At 43.5% G+C, this 27,167-nt stretch overlaps 1 protein-coding gene and 1 long non-coding RNA gene across 8 annotated transcripts in view; one reads left to right on the top strand and one right to left on the bottom strand.

Annotated features, from left to right (window-relative positions):
- Positions 1–27,167, bottom strand: part of NFIA (nuclear factor I A) — a 561,924-nt gene that overhangs the window by 440,548 nt on the left and 94,209 nt on the right. The gene's annotated exons all lie outside the window — the stretch shown is intronic.
- The window catches only part of LOC141572107 (uncharacterized), a 140,424-nt gene that overhangs the window by 57,474 nt on the left and 55,783 nt on the right, over positions 1–27,167 (top strand). The window lies entirely within an intron of this gene.

Here is a 27,167-nt window from a genome sequence, read left to right as displayed (position 1 = left end):
TTTGACTTTTCCCAGGAGTAACATGGGTATGGTACCTGCCTCACGGGATTCCCATATGGGAAACATGCAGAAGGGCCGGGCACGTGGTGGGCTCCTGATACATGTGAGGTCCCTTCCCTGCCTTGTGTGTGTGGGCTCATGGGTTTCCTCATCTGTAAAATGGGGATACACTGAACACCTCTAGAGGTCAAGAGCGTCAGCTTTTGCAGGGAGAGCACTTAGGTGTGAGTCCCAGTGCTGCCTCACACTAGTTGTGGGACCTTGAGAAGTTACTTAATTTCATTGTACTCAGTTCCTCACTTGAAAAACAGAGATCATAACATCACAGGCTTCCAAACAAGGATTAGGTGAGTTAATTAATTAAGGAGGCAGGAAACACTTAGACCAGTGCTGGGCACAGAATAAGCCCTCTACAAAATGTTAGCTGTTGTTGTCTAGGTCCCTTTTCCATCAAGGAGGTCTTTAGTTTGTAGTGAATAAGCCCTTTGCATCACCTTTGCAGAGTCAATTCAGATACTTGATTTCATTTGATTCTCAAAATCCTGGGAGGTAGGAGAAGAGCTTTTTTTTTCTTTCTTTTTCCTTTTAAAACTCTAATTTAATATATGGGAAGCTGAGACACAGAGCAATGAAGTAAGGTCACAGATGTTACCCCAAGGTCACAGACTAAGTTAGTGGCAAAGACCAAGTCATATCCTGTCTCCTCAACCCCTATGCTCAGTTCTTCCCACCGTATGACACCCTGTGGGGACAGAACCCCAAAAAGCAGTTTCCAGGCTCTCGGCCTCATATAGAAAGGTGTTGGCTCAGGTAGTAAATGGCCATCAACTGTGACTGGATGGCCATCAGCTGTGGCTAGTTGGCCGTCAGCTGTAATCAGTGAGCCATTGGCCACTAATATAACTGCTGTGGCTACGCTAGCAAAAGGAGAAGCGAGAAAGAATGGGGGCTAGCAAGAAGATGGCGGCTGGGCTGGCAAGCATGGATGGCGGTTTGCGGACAGTGTGGATCCAGCCTCCAGTGAGAGTATAGTGCTGCCAGAGAGAATATAGTGGTGTGACTCCCCTACCTATGGCTCAGTGGGTGTTCCTTTTTGGCCTCACCATATCCTGCGTTCTTGTGTGGGGAGAGGGACCAGAGACTTTGCATGACACCCTGCACGACAAATGGCGCAGCGAGCGGGGTCTCCCGCATGACACACCCGCTGCCATCAGCTGGGTAGCCCATACGGACCAAGTCCACGGAGCAGAGTGGAGCCCGGTGGCCCATGTGACTCTCGAATCTATTCCCTTATAGTCATTTGGAATAGCAGAATCAATACGCATTTATTGAGCATCTTCCTTGTGTCAGGTGCTTTCCATATATCATCTTGTTAACAGCCCCACAGCCTAACTATCCTTGACGATGATATAAAGGAGACTGTGCAAACAGGGGCATGATCAACTCTCACCTAGTCTTTTTTTTTTTTTGAGATATAATTCACATACCATAAAATTCAGCCCTTTAAAGTATATAATTCAGTGGCTTTTAGTGTGTTTACAAGGTTGTGCAACTATCACCACCATCTAATTCTAGAATATTCTCATCATCCCCAAAAGAAACCCTGTAACCGTTAGAAGTCACTCCCCAGTCCTCTCCTTCCTCAGGCACCTGGGAATCACTACTCTACTTCCTGGCTCTGTGGGTTTATCTATCCCGGACTTTTCATATAAATGCAATCATATAAGGTATGGGTTTTTTGTTTGTGACTAGTTTCCTTCATTGAGCATAATCTTTTCAAGGTTCATCCATGTTGTAGCAGGTATCAGTACTTCATTTCTTTTTATGACGAATAACATTCCACTGTATGGATAGATTACTTTTTGTTTATCCATTCACCAAGTGATGGATATTTGGATTGTTTCTACTTTTTGCCTATTATGAATAATAGTTTAGTGAGTATCCATGCACACATTTTTTTAAATATATAAACATGTGTTTTAAATTCTCTTGGATTTATACTTAGAATGCTGGGTCATATGCTAACTCTATATTAACTTTTTGAGGAACAACCTATTTTCCAAAGCAGCTACACCATTTTAAATTCTCATCAGCAATGTGTGAGGGTTCCAGTTCCTCCACATCTTCACCAATACTGTTCACTGTCTATAAGGTATTAATTTTATAAGGTCATATTTTTATTCTAAAAACTTCCCATCTTGGATGCAATTAAAAAAACCACACTGCTCAAATAGGTAAGGGAAATCTTCAAAGTTCATGGGTACAACAGGTTAAAAGTATGTTTGCCTCCTTGGATTTTTAAGACAGCCTTAATGGAAAAGAATAGTTAATTATTGGCTTCTATTTCTATTTATCATTTATTTTTAACATTTCTCCTTTATACCCTCCCATTGTAAGAAATAATTTTCAAGAACATGCATCTTGGAACAGATTAAACTACATGACCAGTAGTAGTAGTATATTTCTACTATGTGCCTGCCATTATTCTAAGTGCTTTATATATACATATATTAACACACTTGATCTTTATGCCAAGTTTATAAGATAGTTACTATTAAAATCTCCATTATGCAGATGAACAAATTGAAAGCACAGAGAGGTTACTTACTTGCCTAAGGACACACAGCAAGTAAGTGGTGGAGGAGAGACCCAAACCTACAGTACTTAATCACTTTCTACCATGATACTAATTTTTAAAAACTTTGAGGTCTCACCTTATTCTGGGCTGATACATGCTCAGATTCCAAGGTCTTTGGGCAGAGTCTACACTTGTTAAAGTAGGTTCTCCCTAGCACCAGGACCATAATATTACTGTATGCTTGAGTAATGCTATGAACTAAAATAACCAATTTACAGAAAATTCTAAGGTAAGATTTTAGATCCTTTTCCAAGAATTCCTTGATCCCCTCATTCAGAATTATCTCTTATTCCTCATTCATATTTTGTATGACAATTCAATTCCACAAGTATTTTTGTGCCAGACACAGTGACAGGAATGCAGAGGTAAATAAGACAAGGTTCCTTTTAGTACTTAAAATAGTCTGGATTGTATTCGTTATTCACATGTTTCTTTGACTCTTCCCCAACACTTCTCTCTACTCTTTTCCCCAGGTGACTTAAATAGAAGAGAAAATCTGAATTTTAGGTTGAGCCTTTGTAACCTTTTTCTTAGATTTCTTTACTAAAATTTTCCCTCATCTCTTTAAGGGGAGAAAGTATGGATGCACATTTCTTGCCCTTCTTCCTAAAGAGTGACTTTTCTGATTGAAGAGATCAAGAGAGGGAAGGGTGCACACCTGTCCTACTCAGTGCTCTTCTCTCCACCACACTTAGCACATTGTCCTTCAAATCCTGAGCCTGCGCTAGTTTCCTGGCTAAGGAAATAGCACCACCATCCACCCGTTGTTCAGGCCCCAGACCTAACTGTCCTGAATTCCTCTCTCTTCTTCAATACCTACTTTGAGTCACACACAAGTTAGTGACCTCCTTCTACTAAAGTCATCTATCCACCTCCCTGCACCTCCACTCTCCCTGAGTCTGTGGTCGCTCATGCCATCAGCTCTCACCCGGACCACTGACGTTGTCTCGTCTCTCCTGGCTTCTACTCTTGTCTCCTGCAACCCATTCACCACACAGCAGCCAGGATGATTTTAAATCATACATCAGTTATTCTCTTGCTCAAAAACAGTTGATGGTTTTGCACTGCACGGAATAGAACCCAAACTCATGAAGGGGGGATAAGGCTCTTCATGATCTTGTTCCTGACAACAGCTCCCCCACCCCCGTTTTCCCTCTGTCTTCCCCTACTCACCCTCTCCAGCCTCACTGGCCTGCTTACTAGTCCTTGAATTCCTCCTGAATATGACAAGACAGTGTTGGGTCAAAGGCTTGGCATTTGCTATGGCTGCTGCGAAAATGTTTTTGAGCCATCCCCTTGCCCCAGTTTTGGCATTTATCCCCTCTCTTCATTTGGGCCTCTGTAGGAATGTCGTTTCCTGACTGTGGCTTTTGCTGACCTAATTGTTATCCTTTCTTCCTAGCCCCACTCCCATCATTCTCTATACCTTTCTTATCCTATTTAGTTTACACTTGGAATACCTGTCACTATCAAACATGTTACATTTAAAAGTGTCTCTGTCTGTCTCTTCCACTAGAATACATGCTCCATGAGGTTTCTCCATAGCTCTTGTGCCTAGAGCAGCCCAGCACATAGTAGGTACACAATCAATTTTCCTTGAATGAAAGAAAAAACTGAGCAAGTGTGGCTCCATTCCCACCCCCCTGCCCATTTTCTTTTGCAGAAGTCTTGTTCTCAGGATGCACACAATCTTTGCTCCGACACATGGTAAGCTTTCAGGTGGCTTTTAGTTATCTCTGTCTTGCCAAGGTCATTTGCCAGGGAACAAGCAGGCATCTATTAGGTCTCAGATTAAATGTGAACTCTTTAGTGGTGTCTTCCCTATCCAGAGGAGATGACCCTCACGGAGGGCGGGTACTCTCTTTCTCAGCATGCTTTTGGGTTTCTTTTCTTCACAGGGCTTATATTTTCTCAGTTATCTGTTTATTTCCTTCATACCATAGCCTCTCCTATTATTGCAAAACTACCTTGTGCCAAGAACTGTGCCAGGCCCTTGGCAATCTGATATGGTCATTGCACTCACACAACCTTCACTCTAACTGAGGGGCAGAGGAAGCAAGGCACACACACATTATCATAGCAGAATGCTAAAGTGCAGAGCACCAGGCAGGGAACATTTGTTGTCACTGTTCATACCAGGTAAGCTAAATTCACTTACAACTGAAACAAAGCGTAAGACATGCCTCTGCCAAGGACTCACTGTGTCATGTGCTCCCGTGTCTATAGTGTAAAGGTAACACTAACACCTACCCTATTGGGAGAAGGGTGACATGAAACTGTATATGGAAAAACACTACAAAGTGCTGTGACTAGGTAAGATATATGTTAATTTACAATGCTTGGTGTTGAAAACGAAAATGCTTGTTATATCAAGTCATATTTGATTCCTTCCATCTTGTTATTGGTGCTGCCAGCTTAGTAGGTATTTGCAACAGATTCTTATGGGTACACAGGTCCTCTCCCTCTCCAAGACAACTTGGCCCTTTCCCCAGTAGCTTGCCCTGACTTCTGGGACAGCTGGCCTACATGTGTCCCTTGTCAGAACCAGATGTGCAGGGTCTGCTCTAAGATCTGACCACAGTGGGAAGAGCCAATGGAACAACAAAACTGAGACCTAAGGTGGTGCTTGCTGCCCTGGAGTGCACACAGACTCACAAGGTTGGGGACCCTTCATCCAACCTTGATGCAACAGGTTCCGGAACTGTCGTTTGCCAATTCAGGAAGCATTATTACTCGTCAATTCAGTATCTAAACTCATAAACTCAGAGTCTCATAAATGAGAGCTCTAGTCAGATAGGAATCAAGTTTTCCTTTCAGTCAGGCAAGCATTGAGTGCCTACTCCATGGCAGGTTCTCCTCCAGAAACTAGGGTACAATAAAAAGCGAACAAACACAAAACTACTTGTCCTCATGCAGCGTACATCATAGTGGGGAAGACACATAACAAATATAATAAATAAGTTAGGTGGACATGGTGCAATTTTAAATAGAGCTGTCAGGGAACATGAAACCCGAGTAAAGAGTCAATGATGATGGGCAGGTAACCATACATACATGTGAGCGAAGGGCATTCTAGACCAACAGAAGGGCCCGAGCAAGACTGGCGTGGGGGCATGCCCTGTGGGTTTGAGTAGCAGTCAGGAGACTGACGTTCCTGCAGGAGCGTGAAGAAGGAGAGGCGTGGTGGGAGATGAGGACAGGGAGGAAGTGGGCAGCGGGTCGTGCAGGGGCATGTGGAGGATACTGAGACGTTGGCTTCTACTCATGTGATGCAGGAAACCATTGGACAGTTTTGTTCAGAAGAGTCACATGGCATATTTAAAGGGTCATGACTAGATGCTGGATAGGGAATGGATTATGGAGAAGAGGCATTCATGGAAAGAAAGATGGAGGACTGTTCCAATAATCCAGGTGGAAGACGATGTTGGATTAGACCCAGATGGGAGTAGTGGAGTTGGGAAGTAGACAAGTTCCAGACAGGTAGGTAGAGCCAACAGGATTTTCTCCAAATTATCACCATTAAATAACATGCTTAACATGTTCATCTGCTTAAGAATACTGTCTTTGTTTCGGATTTAAGGCAACAACAACAACACATTTCAATGTATTATCTTATGTGATCCTGAAAGACAATCTTGTGACGAAGGAGGGGCTGGCAGCCTCACTCCCAACACTGAGAGGTTAAGTGGTTCTCCCAGGGCCACACAGCGTGGTAAATGGCTGAATTGGAACTCTCAGCCCCTCAGTCCCTGGTTCCTTTTCTAGTCTCGCTTTTTTCTACTGTCTGCCTTTGGATCGAAGCGCCTATTCAGATCTTACCCTCTATTTTCCAAGCCCGGTTGGACCGTCACCACCTTTAATGGCCTCATTCATATCCATCCAAACCTCTAAATGCAGCAATTCAATAAGGAGAAACAGGAGTCCAGAAAGACTTTCTGGCTCCCTGGCCCCGAACCCCCTCCCTTCGTCTTTCACCTACCCCTCAGTTCTCTCCTCCCTTCAACACTGTTCGTCTGGACTGAATTCAATTATTTCTTGCACTCTCATTACAGTCTAACCAAGATTTATGAGTTGATAATTGTCTGAAAGTAAGACCACAAAGTATCATTTGTGTTTGGGGCTAACCTTCCCGGTGACCTTTAGGATTAAAGGCAAAATGAAAAGTGTGATTTCTGCAGAGCCAAACAGTGTAACATGACCTAACCAGGCTAATAAGCCAAAGCCTCAGATTTCCCTGGTTGAGGACACATTAAAGCTGGCACAAAGGGGGACAACCAATCCCGCAGGTTCATTTCACAAATTAAATTTTTGAAGGCGTCTCAACCTCCCTCTCTCCCTTTTGGGTGCATTCTGAGTGACGTTTTCCAAACAGGATGATGACAACAGCTCACACCTCTGAGGCCTTTATTGGATTATTTTTACAGGCTATTTAAAAACACTTCTTTTGAGAAGCCCTAATTGAAAACAGACCTCTCTCCTCGTCTAAGTTAGCAAACGGAGCATCACTGAGGGTGAGAGGAAAATGAATTCATGGAAACTTTCCCAGGTCGGTGGGTGAGACCTGATCACTCACTTCCCCGAAGCTCCGGGTGTGCAATAATGGCCATTCCTGAAAGCTCTTCCTCACGTGCCCTAGCTATTCAAAGACACAACTGCAAAGAAAACACTACTTGAGACTCAGGATCAAGCTTCCAGTCAGCCTGAAACATTTGTGAGGCATTTGGGGTTCCCTGTTGGGAATGTGCAATATTGTGTCATTCTGAGTTAGAAGGCCGCTTCCTAAGGGCAGAGGGGACGCTGGCCTGTGTCCCATGCACTGAATCATAACATGAAAAGGCCTAATAAATATGAAACTGTGATAATGCCTTCCCTCGGCTCTGGCAGCCTCAATGTTCAGCTCAACACATATTTATTGAGCCAGGCACTGTGCTAGGTCCCCTGAAAAATTTTCTGTAAAACCATAAGGAGTTCACAGGCTAGCATCTCCACGCTAGGACAAGCGTGGACCCAGGGCTCTGCCCAGGCTGGGTTGTAGGCTGGGCCTAGGGCTGGGTGGGCATAGGTTGGACTGACTTACCGTTACTGGCCTTGGAACAGGAGGCACCGAAACCACTGTGCTTGGAGAAAGGAGATTCAGGATGCAGGGAGTACTTGTAGTGTCAAATCCAAGGGGTTGGGGGTGGCAATGAAGGAGTGAAAACCGGAGCTTTGTGAAGGCAGGGACGCCTTTGGTACAGATCTGCGCTTTCCACCAGTGTACGCCTAGTGCATGCGGTTCACCCAAATGTAAGCTCAACCACTGCCCAACTGAACAATCCTCTCCCTCTCCCCATCGGCAATGTGTAGTGATGTCTCTGATATATTATTTTGGATCAACTATTTGAACAGTCTGGGAAACATGTATTTATTCCACGTTGAGTGTTGCTTCATGTATTGTTTGTTTTCTGTATAGTGTTTTAAACCATCTCCAACACACATGCACCTGTATTGCATATCAGGGATGACCACAGGCTCTGAAGGTAGGCTTTCTGTCCCATCTGTAAAATGGGACTATCGGTAGTGGAAGGAAGCATATAAAGCACTTAAGACACTACCTTGTCTGTGTTCAGTGCTCCATCATGATTATGAAGTGTTCATGAGTGACTATTAAGGTTATTTATTAATAAATGTGAGCAGTGCAATCCCTCAGACACCTGAAGCACATTCCAACATCCTCTTCCGTTGCTCCTGACCTGTTCTCTTTCTGACCGAAACTTACTCCCAAATTAACTCTTCCCTCCACTTTCTCTGGGGTCTGGCGTTCGTGCTTTGTCTCCTGTGTACCTGGCTTTCAGCTCCCTGAAAATACCGGCTTGGCCTCCCCTCCAGCTCTTGTGCCCCAGATAGCATCAGGTCGCCCTCAGCTCACACTAGGCCTCTTGAATCCTCTCCGTAGCTCTGGTGCTCTGGTCAACCCGCTGTCCAGGAGAGGTCCCTCCAGGGCTGTGCTGGAGTGGGTTACAGCTGCTCATGAAAGCCAATTATTAAAAGTTGCAGGAATTTGGCAAGCTGGTTGGTAAACATAGCCACAACTAAAACTTAAATGATATCCATTTGCAATCAAATAAAGGATATTTAGAGCAGATTTAATAAGTACTCAAAAGTCATTGTTTCCAAATTATTTTATGATGTTTTCCTAATATCTATACTCTTGAGGCGATACATGTATGGTAACTGAATGGTGGAAGTACTGTGTAATGGTGTGCTATTGTGCGTCTTTTCCCGATTCTCTGTTCCGTGATGTCATGCTGGCAGCTTGAAATTGGTCATAATGGCAATACTTACACCACTGAAATCAGCCAGAGCTTCAAATGAGGGCTTCTTTTTCCCTGAAGAACTGGTTGTTAAACATTGACCAGCACACAGCTATATCCAGCCCACCCATGGACATAAGAGTTACCACACCGTAATTGCTGGTACATCAGCTGGGTACTTTACTCTATGTGATCAGGTGGAGGCTGGGGACCAACGGTCGTTCATCTTTGGTATATGTCCTTCCTTGCCCCATGCTGCCCTGTGTCCGGCCTATTTGTAGACTGAAAACTTGAATGTGGGTTTATGAAAAGGTGGCCTCTGGTAACATCTGCCACCTTTTCCTGGCCCTTCCCCTTGATCTCACAGGGTGACAGGTAGAGAAAGGGTGAGTGGCAGGAAGGGCTGTAATCCCGTCCTCACCACTATAACTGGAGGAGTCGGTTTCTGGTTGGGGTGGAGTTCTGAGGGGCTAATTTTCTTCACCAATACATCTTGTGCCAGGCAGTTTCTTTTGGCAATAATTATTTTTTTCAAAATGTAATTGTGTGTGTGTGTGTGTGTGTGTGTGAGTTATGCAGGTAGGAAGATGGTTCACATTGCTGGACGGTAGGAGGGAGAAGGTGAGTGGTCAGAGGGTGGCTGTTTAAATACTATTGAAGGACACAAACACGTCTCAAACTTAGAAGAGCGTTTGGTGATCAGACTATAGATACAAACGTTCGCATTCAAGGCCTTTGAATTTGGTGCCTGCATTGGAATGTCTAAAAAGCAAATACCAGCTCCTTGTAACTGGGAATTGTTGGGGAGCCTAGGAAATAATATATAGCCCTGGGCTTGGTACATTCATAAATTTCCTATAATGTTAACTAGTTAACACTTTTCAAAGGGTCCGAGGAAGCAGCCCCTATGAACCTTTACATTTAAAACTCAGCTTCACACATTTTATAATTAAACTGCCTTCCAAGTGACTTATAACCATGGATTTTCTTCCCCTAGTAGACTGCCTTGGCACCTTTCAGAACTTGGCTGTTAACCGGGGTGTCCACCTTTTGGGAATAATCCCGAGTTGTGGAGAATAAAAAGCCATTGCTTATGCTTCTGATGCAAAAGCACATTCTCACATAGGAGACTCTGGCTGCCTCATTCCTCAGGAACCTGAAACATGTCCTTAGGTAAGTCTGTTAGGAATGTCACGGGCTAAAGTTTCTGATTCTGGGTACAATAACACACTGCCAGAGATGGAACCGCTCTTCAGTTGCAAAGTTGTCTTCTAACACACAGTTTGTGACAACTGGGATCTGTAGGCCCATCGATCTGAACTTGTTTAAAAAATTGCCTCAAACAACATGTTGGTGGCTTTTTTCCTAAGAAAGGTCATGTGACTACAAGACGGTGGGTACCATTTCTATGCCTGAGGTCCCTTCACTCAATTAGAGCCAGGCACTAAAGCACTTTAACAAAAATTAATGCACACTTACTGTTATTTCTCCTCACGATAATCATAATGCTGGCTAACATTTCTGGGAGTCCTGCTATAAGCCAGGCATACCCTAAGAATTTAATATGTATCACCTCATTCAATCCTCTGTGAGCTGCAGTTTAGTATCATCCTACCAATTTACTAAGGAAGAAGATCAAAACTTAGAGAAGTTAAGTAACTTGCCCAAGGTCACACAGCTACTGAGTAGTTGAGACGGACTTTGAACTCAGAACAGGGCAGGATGGAGATGGTAGAGTGGATCTGGAAGGGAAAATGGAAGATAACCGGTAGGTGTTGTTTAGGGAAACTTTTCTATGTATTGTGTTACCATGTAAAATGTATTTCTTACTGTGAATGACAGTAAAAATAAAAGTTTGAAGAGCATTTCAAAGGCAACAGGGATTCAGGGGTGGGGGTTGGGGGATATTCAAATAGGGAAGTGAGCAGGTGAGGTGACCAGATCAGATCTCCCACTTAGGGTGATCAGGGCTGGCTGCTTTGTGCAAGTGGGTTGGGGAGTGGTGTGGAGTGGGGCCAAGGTCAGGCAGGTGAGTTAAGTGGTTGCAATTGTCCAAGTGTTGGCTGATTTCCAACCTGGCATGGAAGGAATGTCCATTGTACATTTAAAAAATCTGACCTACTCTGTTCTACTGAGGCAGGATGCCATGGGCAGTATGAGCTTGAACTCTGGCCAGGGGTTCTGAGCAAGGTCTCTAACTTCTGTCTGTTTCAGTTTCCTCATCTGTATCGGGGGGATAATAATAGACTGGCCCTGTAGGTTTGTCATGAGGATTAACTGACTCCATTAACGTGACTCCATCAAGCAGTTAATTTAAGTCCCTGGACCAGGACTTTCAATACATGTTGCCTAATATAATTTTGAGATTGACATAAATATGGCAATGTTACAATTATGGATTCATTTATTCATTATCCATTCAAAAGCTGTTTACTGAATGCCCAGTGTATGTCTGCAAGTCTGCCAGGCCTGGAGATACAGGCCAGTAGGGGAAACAAAGGGTGAGGCTATAGAAATAATAAACTGATTATGAGGAACACTGATAGTGATTTAGGGTGATGCTCCCATTAGACTATTCACTTCATGAGGACATGAGATTTTTTGTCTCTTAATTTTATTGACCGCTATATTTCTGTCAATTTCTGGCACATGGTGAATGAATATTTATGTAACAATACTTACTTATCTAACAATACTTAATAAGTATTGTTAGATAAATATGCCAGCCAATATTTTAAATAGATTTATGTGTAACAAAGTACCTAAATTCACAATAACTCTACAAGGTACAAATTCTTCATATCTCCATTTTAGCAGTGAGATAGGTGAACCCCAAAGTCACTCAGCTAATAAGAGGTAAAGCTGGGATTTGAACCACAAGCAACCTCATGATGCCCATTTTCCCTTCTCTTAACCACTTTGCTATGCAAGAGATAGTGCATTAAAGACCCGCGGATGTTCCGATGGCATCCCCTAGGGGGCGCCACCGATGCACAGAGAAGGTCCACCGTGTGTCACCATGTTTGAATCTGAGCTACTGCGATGGGGGAGGATCCTGACACAATCCCACTCTGGATCGTCTGCCTTGTAGGAAACTTCCAGACAGAGTAAACATCTCAGGGCTATCCTTTTCTACACACCTCCTTTCCAAAGCACCTCAACCAGTCAAACAATTTACTAGGCATTTATGATGTGCTAGGAGTTATGGGGAAGATGGAAGAATGAGATCAAGTTTGTGCCTTCAAATTCCAGACTCCATCTGAGGAGGAAGTATCTCTGCACAAGGGAAGATCATTAAGGACACAAGTATTTGGGATGAGCTGTAGGAGTGCTGAGGTGGAGCAGCCATGGCCATGTGGGTGGCCGGTGAAGGCCTGAGATGGAGCTCAGAATCCCAAATCTCCTAAAGTGCCATAAAATGTAGAAATTCTCCCTCGACATGACTCCATCAAACAGTTGCCCGTCTTCTTCTTGGCCCTTGGTCTTTACTGCTCAAAGGGTCCCATATCATTTCTGGACAGCTTGGATTTCTCGAAAGTTCTTTCTTACCAGTTGGAATCGGCCTTTTTTTTCCCCCCATGGGTTTTGGGTAAGACTAAGAATTGGCAAAGTGAAAGAGGAGACTAAAGGGAAAGAGAAGGCTTAAGGAGTGGGCAGCATGTGGCACCTGGTAATGAATATTCCTTAACTGAGAAGTGGATTTCCTGAATGGTAGTAAACGTGAGCTAACGTCTCTGCTAAGCTGTGTGCCTTAGAAAAAGAACTATTATGGATGTTTTCCCTTCTTATTACACACACATGAATTTCCCCACCAAAATAACAAGTCCTGAAGGCTGACGTCTGTTGGGAAACTCTATTCTCTGGGGCCATTTTCTGCATATAAGTTCATTTGGAGTTTGCCCTGTGCTGCAGAGAAGGCCAGGTAACCCTGCCTCACCTTGATTTCTTGTGTTTCCTTGAACAAAGGAGAGAGCTATGTTTGCTCCTTTCTAAGTTCGAGAAGCTCCCTCATGCCGCTGGCCCCAGATCTGCACTCTGCTGGGTGGAGGCTCTCAGAGACATCTTCTCCCCTTGTGAACCCTGGGAAGCCCAGGCTGTGCCGAGAACAAGCTGCTAAGTGGCTTGTTTTGGTTCATGAAGCCGACCCACCAGTCATCGGCTTCCATGATTGATGTAGGGCCCCTGTTCTGGGTTATGTGAACTCGGGGGTGTTTTCAAGGGAAAATTTTGGTCATAAGGAAAAGCCTAGCCAGATTTGAGATAAGTGTGAAAAACACATTACAAAAGGAAACAGACTCGAAGTTTCCTGACAAGGGAAACATTTAACCCTATATTTAAGGAGAGGGAGAAGCACTCACACAGAAATGCATCTCTGCCTCTTGTCCCTGCCGGAGAATGACGTAGTGTGTGTGACAGAAAGCGTATGCGTGAGAGGGTGCGAGTGTGTGGTGTGTCTGTGCACGTGTGTTAGAGAGGGGAAGAGAGGCAGAGAGAGGAACAGAGGGAGAGAGAGAGAAAAAACGAATGTGCCTCAGGGAAGGCAGGGTTATTAATCATGCTAAAAGCAATCTGGCCCCATGGGAATTTATAAGGATCCAACTGAAATCAATGGGAAGTTTTATGAGACAATTTTCTTCTCGCTGGCCCTGGGGATTGTTTGAACTCTCATTGAGCTTAGGGCAGCGCTGGCTTAGAGCCCCTTCAGTTCTCACACCTGTGCATGAGACAATGCGTACTTTCCACGTTAGCAGCTCTGAGCTGACTCATCTCAAAGGGCTGCCATGGAATTCGGCCCTGGCCTCCTGACTGCCTGGCTCTCTAGCTCAGAACTGCAGCATGTCGCTAAAGGTCAGGATATGTGTGAGGGGGAGAGGGACCCAGAGGGTGGGTGGTCGGTGTACTTTGTGGTGTCCATATAATGTGAGAGGCCAGCAAGAGGCATGCAGGCCTACAGGCCTCAGAAAGCTCCAGAATATAGTCCAGATCCCTTGGTATGGCTGGTTCCCATGTACCTTTTCCCATTCTCTTTCCCACCTGAGCATTATACCCTCTAGTGAAAGCAAGGCTATGGGCCACGTCTAGGACAGGTTGTCCTTTCACTATTCAGTCTCCTGCCTATGTCTTCCCTCAGCCTGCAAGTTCTACACCTCCCCATTTCTCAGCCTGACACAGGTCTTCTCAGTTTAACAGGATTAATTATGAGCTATTTCAAATTTCCATCCAGAAAAGGACAGAAATTGTTTGCCAGAAACTCATATGCCCATCACCCAGCTTTAAGAGATATAATTTGCTTCAGGCTCTTTTCCTTTCCCCCTCCCCAGAAGTAAGTGCCATGGTGAAGTCGGTATGCAATCATTTCCAATTCACTTTTCCTATATTTAAATGTACCCACAAATAATACGTAACATTGTTTATGGGGTTTTATATTTCATGTAATTGTATTAACCTGCCCATGTCCTTCAGGGAGCCATTTGGCAATACCTGGTAAGGAACATGTACCAGCAGTTCCACTCGTAATTGTCCGTGATAGGGAACGATCTCACATGTGACCAAAGCTTGTACAGGGACAGTCAATCCAACAGTGCAAAAGTGGTAACAGGCTTAATTGTCCCTTACATGGCAAATAAAAATATGCTGTGGTTTGAGCAGATGAAATATTATATAGTAGTTAAAATAAATAAAATCCACATGCATTATAAACACAATGTTAGGTTTTAAAAAAGGCAAGTTGCAAAACTGTCTGCTCATTTTTCATGGCTAGGTTGAAAATGTAATCATCTTTAATGAAGCATTCTCTGAAAAATCCCATCCAAATGAAATTAATGCTCCTTTCTCTTCTCATACAACTTTATTTATAACGTTATTTGTTTAAGGATGACTTCTTACCCTTCACTCTCCATCACATGTATACTGTGAACTACTTAAATGCAGAAATTAGGTCTTAGTCATCTCATATCCCCAAGGTCCCAGCTTGAGAGCTTGTATATAGTTGGTACTCAGTAAATAGTTGTACAGAGAGACAAATGCACATAGATCTGTTTGGAAATACTTTCCCATATTTCACAGCTTTTTCATGTCATGAGATCTTTATTATCTCTATGTTTCTGATGAGGAAACTGACTGCAGTCCATTATAACAAGTGAGTTGCTGTTAGACAGATGAGATTTTAGGAGACCTGTTTCTTGAGCCGTCTCTCTTGCATTAAGCTGCCTTGCATTAGACTTCCGGGAAGTGGGATGATTTAAATTTTATGTCACTTGCCTGATGTATTTGAGAGAGGTGGTAGAAGACTTTCTTGGAATCAAGAGAGCAATATACAAGGAACCTTAGAGATGGAGGGAGAAAACAGCCCACAGAGGGAGAGTGATTTCATTTAGACTCCGCGTAGTTGAATAAATACATCTGAATATTCGTCATGTGCCAAGCCATTGCTTAAGCTCACCCAGGTAGAGCAAATGGAGAAATCACTGAGGAAGTGTCTAGTAGAGCATTGACACACAGCAGGTTTCATTAAAGGTCAGTTCCTTTTGCTTCTTGAAGGGCAGCATCAGGACTAGAACCGAGATCTCCATTATCCTTTCAACCCTGTCATGGGCATCCAGAGATGCAACCTGGAAACTGAATCTGTAGGGAGATCATCCCTGTAATTCTCTTGCTGGTAAAATATGATACCATGAATTTTCTGACAGCTCTTTCGCTCTGTCACTTCAGCCCCTGTCTCATTTTATGCTCACATGGCCATTACTCTCTATTAGCATACTAATAAATGTTTATGAGATTATACTGTATAAACTATAAACTTTTACATATGATTAATTAACCTCATACACTGGATTGGAAGCTCCTGAACATTTACTGACTTGTAAAACAGAAGAGTGGCATAGACAGAGCCATGTCTGCAAAACAGGTCTTAATCTGCTCTATCTGGAGGAAGGTGTGCATTTTCATTTGCGTGTCTCTTAAGTGCAAGCCACAGACAGTGTTGTATTTAAAAACCACAGACCTGGTCTTGCCTCTTCCCATCTGTGACCTTGGGTAAGTTTTCTAACCACTTGAAGGTCCAGTTTCCTCGTTTGCAAAATGGGTATAATAATAGTACTTATCTACGGGGTGCTTGGCATATGGTAGTTACTCAATAAACACAAGTTGAATAAAATTGAACCAATACAGAACCAATGAGTGTAGAAGGCAGGGAGTCAGCGTTCTATTTGTTAATGACAAAAGCACTGCTGATAGGGATTTCCAACATTGGACAGCCTGCATTCCAATATGGTAAGTAGTGTATTCTCACTGGAGGTATGTAAAGAGAAGCTGGACAAGGGGATATTTGAATGGAGTGAGAAGGTACACTGCATATGGTTTCTTCTATTCTGACCACCCAATGATTCTATGACTCTGATTTTTCAAGGCCAGAGAGAAGGCAAAAGGGGGAGTGGTAACTCAGGTGTCTTAGATTCTAGTTTTAACTTAGTTGTTGGCTAGCTTTACAATTTAGTCTAGACTCAAGATAAGTACTCTCTCTGTTCTTTTCTTTATAAAATTGCTATACAAATTCTGTATGGCAATTAGAAGAGAGAATGACTAAGAGAGCACTTTTAATAGTATTAGGTTGATATTTAATAATAGTCTGTTTCACCGTCTTTGGTGCTCAGAGTTGAACATGTCTGCATTCAATCTGGAACTCTGCAAAGACATCATGGGACGAGCTCAGACCTGGGATTCAGAGCCAGTCCAGGCTCTGCCACTAATAAGTCATGTGACTTTGGTTGAATATTTCTACCTCTTGCATCCCAAGTAACTGATCTCATGTCTGTAAAATGAGGCTAATGAATCTGCTATGCCAGCATCATTGGGGGTGTCCTGAGAATCAGATAAGAAAAAGCATATGATTTAGTGCTTTGGTAACAAAAAAAGGGCCATGTGTGTGTAGGGTACACTTAGAAGACCTTGCCTTATTTTCAAATCCATTATGTTCTCATTTTCTACCCTACCAGGCTATGAGACCTTTAAATACAAAGCTGTCTTTCAGATCTTTATATTTGGCAATGCCTAGCAAAGTGAATTCATTGATTCAACACACATTAATGAAATGCTTACTATGGGTCAGGCTTAGTGGTAAAGTGTTGGAGTTAGAGATGAAAAAGAGATGGTCTCTGCCCTCACAGAGCTTGCTTTCTAATAGAGGAGAGAATGATAGACATATCCAGAGATAAAGTGAAAGGAAACTGATTGTGAAATTTAGCCTTCAAAGGGGCATCCTGTTTATGAGTGTTGCCACCTCGAAGGCAGGAAAAGCTTCTGCTCTCCTACAGTCAAAGAAATCATGGGAGTTCAGCTTCTAAGTTGTTGATGGTCATCTTTCTTGATAGCCAGGCAATTCTTGGTTTTGTGTGTCTCCCTGCCCTAGGACTATTCTGATAGAGTATCCAATGGCAATGCATTGTTGTCCGCTCAGTCTTTTGGCTGGAGGCAAAAGATCGGTGAAATGATTTAAAGCTTATAGAGATGGGTCAGTCCCCAGGGGCTAGAAGGTACTTTCTAATGAGGAAGAGGGTGCCTCTTATAAATACAGTTACTATTGATTGCTGTCAGATTCTTTTATCTGATTCCTGCCCATTAGGCCCTCTCTTGTTGCTGGAAGCGCTCTCATTGCCTCTGCTTCATCTCACCTCTAGAAGTGCCTCTTAAATGAGTCTTGCGGAATCCTGGTGATCCCTGAGTAGCTCGTAGGTGTTATGAGAGCATTCGGAAGAATACTTCAAAGCGTGACCATAAATAACCATTTTACGGTTACGACATAAGTGGAAAGAAGGGCCACATCTTTAGTGCTCCATCTCAGAACAGTGGCAACCACTGCAGAGTCGTTAATCTCTATACAGCTGCTTAGCAACCAGAGACGGAGTGGTGCCTGCCTGTGCAGTGTGTGTGAGGGACACGTGGAGCCTGCACACACACTGTATCTTCCCTTTGCTTCTGGTAAAAGCACGCCACTTCTGCTGTGGGAGAACTGTCCCTCCCTCATTCTCAGTCCTGTACTTTTAGATGCTCCACTCAATCTAGGCATAACTCAACATATGGATTCCATCTGCTGGTCACAGGGATGGGCACATGATCCAATTCAATGCAATGAGAGGGTACTAGGCTTATGGAAAAACCCACCAGAAGAGACAGGGTTGGGTGGTGTGACATGTGTCTGAAGCCACTAGCAGTAGAGAAGGGGACTACAATGACAGCCTGAGCATGGAACCATCGCAGGAGGAGCACAGCCAACGTTTGGATCCTGGTGACATCATCTGAGCCTGATTCAAGCTGTGTCTGCAGCCAAATCTGCTCACAGACTTTCCAGGACATCTGTTTTTCTAGCTTGAGCCAGTTGAAGTTGGGTTTTCTGTCATTTGCATCCAAAATATTCCTAATGTGGTATAGTATGTGATGATTTACTGCATCTTAGCAACTTATTGGGCTAAACAATAATGTAATATATTATTGTATTCAATTATCATGCAAGGTTAGGAGGTAAGGTTTATGATCCTGTTTTATAAATAAGGAAACTGAGCCTCAGAGGGAACAAGTGACTCACCTGAAGGAACGAGCTAGTGTGACTGAGATAGGCCAAGACCAGGGCTTCTGACCACAGTGGTTGCTAAGACATGGTTTCCCCAAACCAGACACTTATGAAAAACAGAGAGGAAAGGAATGCCAAGGAAACCACAGGTAATGCTGGTGACCACAATATGTTATTTGCTCATCCAAAAATACGTGGTTCCACTCCAAATTAAAAGACCTCCAACCACCTTTCCTATGACCATTGCGCGGGTCGAGAAGGCCTTCATCATTTCTCACCACGTTTACTCCACTACTTTTCAAGGTGGCCTTTCTGTCTCTAGTTTCATTCCCCTACCATTCTTCTCCACCCTGTGATGGAGTCATTTTTCTAAATGCAAATCAGATTATAGCATCACTTGCTTACAACCCTTCAGTAGCTCCCATAGCATTAAAGATAAAGTACAGATTCAGCTTGGTGCAGGAGATATTTTATGATCTGACGCTTGTGAGTCTCTTTAGCTTCCTCTGCCCCTTTTCTCTAGTCATGAGGAGCAACCTGAGGTTCTGCAAATGCTGATTCATTCTCCGCCGTTGTGCCCGCCATTCTTGCTGTGTGGAACCACATCTTTTTATGTCTGGCAAACCTCTGCCTATCCTTAAAGTCACCTTCAAGTTCCAGAAGTTGTTTCCTCTGGGAAGCCTTTCGTGATCCATCAGATCGATGTGGATGTTTCGTCTCTGTGCTGCTCCCTACACTCTAGACATATCTCGTCTCATCTCTTACACTGCACAGTGACTGGGTGTTACATGCCACTGTCTCCCCTAGGCTGTGGGAAACAATGGTGCCCTAGTCAATTTTACATCAAGAGGCCTAGCAGACGGGCTGGCACATCACAATCAGTAAATGTTTGTTGTGTGGATGTCAAAAATGAAAGAACAGAGGCAGAAAATATGGAAGAAGAGCTCAGTCATTTCTCCTTTTTTGGATACTTTAATGTATCATACACTGAATGGTGCACAATTTTCTTTGATTAAATTCAGATAGTATGTTCTTCATAGGTTCCATATTGGTATCAATTGCTTTGTTTTGTTGATGTTGTACGAGATTTTCAAAAGAAAAATTTCATAGTGTTTCAAATGAAGTAAACAATGTTTATTTTTCTGTGATCTCAAAACACTTAGGAAACATTGCATGATGAGGTGGGGGAGGGCGTGGGGAGGGTTTTGTGGAGGGTGAGAGAGAAAGTAGAGATTAGGAAACTGAGAGCTGGGGTCTCCTGGTCCCTTTGCTAGCTGAAGGCTTTGGTAGGACAAAAATGATTTATATTAGCGATCCCAGAGCAACTAACTTCAGTCTCCATGGAGAGAAACATTTCCCTCCCAAACATGTCAAGTTTGGTATCTTTTGCTTACTGAGTCTGACAGTTGGTAAAGAATCTTGTCTCCAAGGGCCTTGTCTTAAGTTTAACCCTGAAGACTTCAAGGGGGAATGGTGTTTGTTCCTTGGGTTTATGCATCCTTTTCTAATTATGTTGCTTACATGCTGTTTCCTGTGAGTATTAAGTGTGCACGTGCTGGGCAGAAAGTTTCCATGTCAGTCCTATTATTCTATGAGAATGAGTCTTAATCATTCACTCCCACCTAGTCATAGAAAGTTTAGCTTCCATTTCTGATTTAAGAAATGTATGCCTCACAAGAAGCGCTTTATACTGGCCCCAAAGTGTGAAAAGAGCTTTTGGCAGGTTGATTTCTGATTGAGATACCGTCGCTGAACCATCGTTCCCTCCTTCCCTCCCTCCCTTAATAATCATTTTCTGAAATTCGGTGCTTTTCCATGTACTTCTGTCGAAGCAATAGAAGACATACCTAAACCAGAGTGGGCAGGGAGATGGGGCAGGAAAGTCTTCCTGGAGGAGTGGGTGCCTAAGATGAATGGGAGTTGGCTAGTTGTGTTACTGGATGGAGGCTGGGGGATAGTTATTCCAGGTTGATGGAGCAAAACGGGCAAGTTGCACAGAGATATGAGAGAGTATGATGAGTTTCAGGAACTGCAAACAGGAAGAAACATACACACGCAAAGAAGAATTCATCTTTGTGTGTGTGTGTTTCCCCCCAATTAGATTATACACACCTTGAGGGCAGACACTTTGTCATAAACATGACAAAGGTTTTTAAAAGAAAAATTTCATAGTGTTTCAAATGAAGTAAACAATGGATTTTAAATCCTCCCTTCTTCTCCAATATCTAGCACAGCACTGGATAGTAAAGGCTCAGCAGATAGCTTTTTTTTTTTTTCTTGAGCATCTTTCTTTTGCCAGGTGTTGTCCTGGGATCATCTAGAATGATCCTACTGCACAACTACTACAGTGAGAGCCTAGCGATATTTACTAAGTATTACACTTAATGCAACATTTGATAAATAAGTTAGATGTAGATGCCATGCATGATGGAGAAGCATGAGAGAGAGGAAGGAAATTTATTGTCTATATATGCCAGAAGCATTACAATCAAATCCTCTATGATGTTCCATGCATTGCTGTAGGAACAGTCCCCATTAGAGAGAGACAAAAGATAAAAAAGGTGGAGCTCTTGAGAAGAAAAGCAAATATACACCGCCAGCACTGGGAACGAAAAAAATCCATAATCTTTCCACTACAACATTCTATCACCAGGAAGAGCTTCCCTTTGACTAGTGGCTTTGAGGATTAGGGTCTGCCTGCTTTTCCCTACAGCACTGGAGACAGAGCTTAATCATGCAAACTATGGATAGAGGGAATCCTTTCCAAAAGAAGGGCTCCTAGAAAGGGAGACTAGGTAGATAGTAGATGTCAGGGAATCATTTCAATTTGGTGCTTTGGGTCAACTTGAACCATGTTTCAAGATCCGTCTTACATCCCCCCTTTGACAAGCCTTCCCTGATGACTCCAGCCCTCTCTCTTTAGCCTCAGAAGTTATTGACTGTATAATGTATTTAGCCACTAATCATGTCTAGCCTTGTGACAGCTCTACTACTGTTGCCTTAAACTGTGATTTCTCTCTGGCTTTGTAATTTGTCTTTGCGTGTGTATGTTTCCCCCCCAATTCGATTATAAACACCTTGAGGGCAGACTTTTTCATAAATGTATTTTAAATCCTCCCTTCTTCTCCAATATCTAGCACAGTACTGGATAGAAAAGGCTCAACAGATAGTTTTTTTTTTTTTAAAGTTTCATATAAAAGGCCGCTGCCAGAATTTCTGCACTAAAAATATGACAGAAATCTATTCACTTAGTTTGTGGGCCAGGTGTTTTATATGTACTACCTACGGTAGAATTCAAAAATTGCCACAAAACTTTGAAGCAACTCTCATGAAGAAGCAGTCTGTTTCCCCACTCCTTGAATCCAGGCCGGCCTTGGGATTTGTTTTGACCGGTTGAATGTGGTGAGGATGATGTGGGTGGGTTCTAAGCCTAGGCCTCCAGTGGAACCCAGCAGGGCTGCCTACCTGAGACTCGCCCAAATTGCAAACCAAATTTAATTCAGGCTTGTGAATTAAATAAGCGCTCCTTCTTAAACGTCACTAAGTTTTGGGGTGACTTTTTAGGCAGCAAAAGTTAACTGATATGGAATCTCCTTTAGTTATCAGGACGATAAGCCCAGGAGGTACATTCATCCCTACTTTATGGAATAGGAAGCAAGGATTCAGATCGCGTCGCTGCCTAAGGCACAGAGATCCCTCTGATTAAAAAACCTGTGCTTTTTTTCTACTACATTCTGCTGTTTCCTTTCTCTAATCTGGTGAGGGTTTGACCTTGGGCTGTGGCTCTCACTGGCTCTGTGTGTTCTTGAGAAGTCTTGTTAGGACTTCAGTAATGACCAGGGAATGCTTTCTCCCAAAGAGGAGTGTGAGTGATACAAGTGACTGTAATTAGAGTCTTTAGGAGCTACCATGAGTTAGTGTCTTTTAGCAAATGTTACCTGGATGGGGAACACATTAGGAGGTGCACATCTCAGCAAGGACTGGCCTATCTATGGGAACAGCACAAAGGAGTGTTTGTTGGCAGAAGTCAGGGGAGATTCAGACTATGGAGCGTTAACATGCCATGAGTCGAAGGAACAGGCAAGGCTGAACGGAGGGCTCTTGGGTCCCTAACGTTCAGGCTGAAACAACTAACATGGGTCTCTAAAGAGGGGAATGATAAGAGCAATGGCCACTAAATTCACAGAGCATCTCTGATGTGCCAGAGTCTGTGCGAGGTCTCTCTAATCCGTGCAATGGTCCTAGATGAGGTTGAGAGAGATTCAACAGGTCACATAGTTTATCAATGATGGAACTGACATTGAAACGTAGATGTATCTAACTCTAAAGGGAAGTAACAATATTCATAATATTGTCCGGTCTGCAACATCGTGTTCTACCTAACTTCCTACAGACTAAATGGGCAGCTGAATGTCACTGCTGGCAAAACTCTTGGGATGCCTTGGGACACAGCTGTAGACATCAGAAAACTTACCACTTGCCCCATATTGGACACAGTGCAGTGGTTTCTTCAGTTCGGTTAGGATCAAGGGCCCCTCTGCCATGTGCTTTTATGAGACAACATTATTTGGCGCAGCAAGAGTTCTCCAAACAGGGCTCCTTTGGAAGTAACTGCCTCTTCGGCGTCTGCAGTAAGGTGAGAATGAACCTCATGCAGAGGCGTTCAGAGGTCCTCAGGAGGTGGTTTCATTAAGGCTAAATTAATTACATCTCTTCTAATACTTTATACACTGTCTACACATACCTCTCGTTGAACTGAGTAGCACAACAATTCTGTGGGATTCACAGGGCAGCATGTGTGATTCCCATTCCATCAACTGGGAAAACTGAGACTCAGATGAAGTTCCTTGACAGGCTCGAGTTAATTTGTGGCTGAGCTGGCATTGGACTTGGTCTATTTGATGCCTCGTCTCTTGTTCTTGAGCTAGTTAGTTAAATTAATGGAGTCAACACAAAAAAGCACTTACTATGTGTGAGACACATGGAATATGGAGGTGCTTTAGTGAGTTTCTGTAACAGTAACAGCACATGCCTGTACAGCACTTATCGTGTGCCAGGTCCTGCTCTGAATGCTTTATGTAGAGGACCCATAGAATTCTCATAACAATTCTACGAGGGACTATGCTTCTTAGCCTCATTTTCTGCATAGGGAAATGGAGGCACTCAGCAGGCTAGGTCAGAGACTTTTTACCTAGTCACTGCATCACACTGCCTCTGTGCTCAGGGGGCTCCTGGGGAGAGAAAGGAGATGCTAGATGACGAGGAAAGCTATTACTGCCACCTGACAGCAGGTCATTACTTGGGGGTTCGAATACTTGCCCAGCATTTAAAGCCATTTGACCTTGGAAAAGTTACTTTATTTTTTGTGTGCTTCAGTATTTTATCTACAAAACGTGATTTTGATATTAGCTACCTTATAGTTAGAGAGTTGTGAGAATTAAATAGGTGTATGTGTGTGTGTAACTTAGCATGAAGCGTGGACCTGCAGTTAATACGACTTGAGTGTATGTTATTATCATCATTACAATGGGGCAATCACATGAACAAATGTTCCAGACTCATAGCACAGGTAACCGTTATAAATTCTCAGAAGGAAGAGAATTTATTTTCATGTTTATGAAACCTCCATGTTCATTCAGCCAGTTGGGGGCAGGTTTTGAACCCAGGTCTTGTCACTTGCAGATATGTTTATTATACTGTGCTGTGTCCGAGCAATGCCTGTCTGAATCATTTTCAGCTAGCTAAAGTAGAAACTATGCTTCCTCAGTCTGTACTAGTGCTGCCACCTGTGGCACCCAGTCCAGTCCAAGTTCATATACTGCTTTCTCTCTGCCATCCCTTTGGGAGAGAGGCAACTGAGCAATAAATTTGACAATGATGGGAAAAGACTTTTCATAGAAACAAGAGACTTGATCATCCATAACCAGTCTCGGGATAAAAACATCTAACATTTATTGAGCACCTACTATGTCAGGTGCTTCCTTAATTTTCTCATTCATTTCCACAGTAACCCTATGAATTTTTGTTCTTTGTCTTCTTTATACAGATAGAAAACTAAAGGTTTCATTCTGTGGTCTCTTAGTTTCAGTAGCTTTCTTCAGGTTCTATAGTAAGAAAATGATTGAATCAAGATCTAAACAATGGTCTGTCAGACCCCAGAACCCATATTCTAACCCTGAAAATTGGCTGCCTCCTGTTTGATGATTAGTAGTGCTTGCCTGGAGCACTACCGAGGAAATTGAGAGGAAAGGTGTTGAATCTGTTGGCAAGAACACCATGGCCTGTTAGCAAAGTCTGTCATGGTGGGAGAACAGGGATTGGCAGCACTACAAGTGCATTGCTGGCCCTGCTAACACCAGCCTGTACGACCACTCTAGAGACCTAGAGTTCAGATTGACGCTGTCAGTGAAAGGACTCAGTTCTTTTAGAGAGGGCTAATAGCATCTCGGCTTGCTTTATCTTCCATCCATCCATCCATCCATCCATCCATCCATCCATCCATCCACCCACCCATCAGTCCATAAGTCATCTGTCACCCCTCCATCTATCTCTCTGTCCATCTATCCCTCCATTCAACAAACTTTTATTGAGAGTGTGCTCTGTGTGAGGCACTGTGCTTGGTGGTATGGAGCTAAGGAGATACTAAGTCTCCTGGCTCCATGCGGTTGAGTGGGACCTCCATGAAGGGTAGTGCTGGGAGAGTGTTAGGGATGAGAGTAATGAGGAAGTAGGTTATGCAGAGACTGGGCATTTGGGGAGACCATGCAAAGAGAAGCAGGCAGGTTGCTCCCCCACCCCTATTCCTATGGCTGCAGATGAGTGCCCAGCTGGCCAGCTGGCCACTGGCACAATCCTCCTCTTTGTGTGAAAACCAGTGGAATCACATATGTGCTGCTCCCAGATGCGGTCTCGGCACCAATACTTTCCAAGCGGGAGGTTCTGTCATGGTTTTTCCTGCCAAATCTTGTCCAGAGGACTGAGGCCACTTGGCCAGCTGAACCAGGCTGTGTGCCTGTGCAGAGAACCGTCTCCCTACAGAGAAGATCAGGCTGGGGGACACAGAGAAGGGGAAGAGGTTGGTGTGTGTGTGTGTGTGTGTGTGTGTGTGTGTGTGTGTGTGTTTAAGCTGGATCGAAGCCCTTTCTCACTGAGCTCGGTACTTGAGATATTTCACTGGGTGGGAGACAAAGAGGCTTTGTGTGCTCTTCCCAGGGCTCCGTGCTGACTGTACATCCAGGAAAATCCCAGCCCAAAGCTACCACAGTGCCCCAGGTTCAAACCCCAAGTGCAATCTGCTTCAGTGGCAAGAAATGAAAAAGGAGGGGTGGGAAGACCCAGAAGGAAAACAGTGAAACCCAGTGGACCTTATGTAGATTTCAGGGTACTGATTTGAGTTTTCAGGTGAGGTCTTTAAGCACATTTTATCAGATTCCTCATATCTGCACATACAGAAAAATTGGTCGAGTCTACATTTCATTGTCTGTCTGGCAACCATAAGGTCCACTTAAAATTTTCTTTGAAGATTATTGTTGTTTTTATATTTAGAGTGAGTGTCAGGGAGAGGGACAGGGAGGCAGCTTGTCAGATGTTTTTCTTTTCTTTTTAAGCCTCACCTGCTTTTAAGGGCAACTTGAACTTTGTCAGCCTCAGAATAGCGCCTGGCTTTCAGGCTGATGTTTTAGATATAAAATTGCTGGGGTGCGTTAAACAGTGCCGGGTTTTAAGCAGAGAAATAATTTAAGGATGTGGCTTTAGGATTGTTAATTAGTACTGTCTGTATGAACATGTAACAATAACACCACCTACCGTAAAAGTGAATGTTCTACACTTCCGAACACTCATTTCTTTAGGGCTTCCCACAGAGAAGCAGTCATTAACTCTTTTTTTGACAAACACTTTTAGACATGCTCCATAGGCCCATGAATTCACCCCTCTGGCTAATCCCAGTTCCTTCTCTACTTTTATCCACGAGGGAAGCTGGCAAACAGGGAGGCACGAGCTGGGATCTCAGCCCTCCACGGTGCCACTGAGTGATGGTCTGTCCCTGTGAAGCTCCCGAGACACTGTCACTCCAGAGCCCAGAAAGAGATTGAGGCGAGGATATGGAGAAGTTGGAACCCTTGTGCACTGCTGGTGGGAATGCAAAATGGTGCAACTGCGATGGGAAATAGTATAGAGGCTCCTCATAAAATTAAAAATAGAACTACCATATGATCCAGTAATCTCACTTCTGGGTGTTTATCCAGAAGAGTGGAAATCAGCTCCCCTGCTCATTGCACATTATTCACAATAGCCAAGACGTGGAAACAACCTGAATGCTCATTGACTGATGAATGGATAAAGAAAATGCGGCATATATGATAGAGTATTATTCAGCCTTACAAAAGAAGGAAATTCTGCAATATGTAACATCATGGAAGAATCTTGAGGACATGATGCTAAGTGAATAAGCCAGTCCCAGAAAGACAAATGCCTGATGCCGCTTATATGAGGTAGTGTCTAAAATAGTCAAATTCACAGACTCAAAGAGTGGTATGGTGGTTGCCAGGGGCTGGGGGGAGGGGGCCTAAAGAAAGTTACTCATCAGAGGGCATAAAGTTTCAGTTAAGCAAGATGAGTAAGTTCTAGAGATCTGTTGTCCAACGTTGTACCTATAGTCATCACACTGTAT

The sequence above is a fragment of the Rhinolophus sinicus genome, linkage group LG06 (genome assembly GCF_036562045.2).
Source record: "Rhinolophus sinicus isolate RSC01 linkage group LG06, ASM3656204v1, whole genome shotgun sequence".
NCBI classification, from domain to species: domain Eukaryota; kingdom Metazoa; phylum Chordata; class Mammalia; order Chiroptera; family Rhinolophidae; genus Rhinolophus; species Rhinolophus sinicus.
Note: the sequence above shows the minus strand (reverse complement) of the source record. Positions and strands in the feature narration are given on the sequence as shown.